Source organism: Gavialis gangeticus, unplaced genomic scaffold (assembly GCF_001723915.1).
Source record: "Gavialis gangeticus isolate Ggan-Ray unplaced genomic scaffold, GavGan_comp1, whole genome shotgun sequence".
NCBI classification, from domain to species: Eukaryota; Metazoa; Chordata; order Crocodylia; family Gavialidae; genus Gavialis; species Gavialis gangeticus.
Window position 1 is genome coordinate 32,322,878 of NW_017728994.1, and position 1,315 is coordinate 32,324,192.

The window sequence follows — 1,315 nt, forward strand, 5'->3', positions numbered from 1 at the left end:
GCGGCTGGCTGTGGCGGGCAGCTGCCCAGCGCGGGCCGCCCGCCGCCTCCAGCCGCCTCGAGGGCTCCCCTGCACCGGCCGCCTCAGCCCGGCGGCTCCTTAGCTCCTGGGGACAGACGGGAAAGCCACATGTTGACAGGCACAACATGGGCACGCGGCTTCAGGGCAGCGAGACACCGCCCCTGTCCTCCGCGGGAAGCCGGGGGCCGCGCGGCGCTCGCTGGCGCCCACTCTTGCCTGTGCCACGGCCCTGCTCCCCCGCGGGACGGGGGCGGGCTCTTGCCACAAGCGTTTCGAAAGTGTCCCACATAACGGTGCCCACCACAGGCCAGAAACAGACCCCCGATACACGCAGGCCAAGCGATCCGCTTTTTAAAATAAAGTGCAAAAAACTTCAGAACCCTTTGCTGCTCGATAAATACCTGCTATATACACTAGGATATATTTACTAGTGTATATACTACACATATAATATAAATTACATAGCTATCTATCTATTATATATCATATGATTATATATGTATATATGGGATATATATAAAATACACATGTATCCCAAAAATATATATGTATGTATGTATGTGTGTGTTTATTGAGCAGGAAAGGGTTCTGAACATGAAGACACAGGGGGTAAGGTATTTACGGCTTGCTTTGCAGGAGGCAGTGAAACACGCTACATCCCAGCGCCGGTGCCCATTTTTCTTACAGATCTGCGGTCCAAAACGTGTTCATGGTCTCTGCATGTATAAAAGAGCAATGGCCTGAGTTGTTTATGACGGATCCGAAATGAGCACGTTTTGGACCGCAGATCTGTAAGAAAAATGGGCTCATTTCGGATCCGTCATAAACAACTCAGGCCATTGCTCTTTTATACATGCAGAGACCATGAACAGATTGAATTGCAGTGGATATGTATACCACCTGGCTCATCAGCGGTGCATCTTGCCGGGCTTCTCTGAAGTTGAGACTAGGATGAACCCGCTGCTGAACATAAAAAAAGGGAACTCCAGGTGACTCCCCTTTCCCGCGCCCAGACATCTCCGAGTTGTTAAGCACTGGTTTGCTTATAGGTGTAAAATACCGGGTGTGCCGGGCTCAGCATGGAGAAGATTTTCACTTAATTCTGGCTCCACCGGTAGCGGAGCTATAGCTTTTGTTTCATATTTTGCTGTTTCCACCAAAACAACCAGGGTACATTTTTTTCTAAGCGTAACATCAGCATGTGCACAAAGAAGCGCGCTCAGCTGATTGTTTCACGCATCCCGCGAGCTTGCCAGTCCCGTTACAGCGGGTAGGTGAGATGGCGTCTAACCCT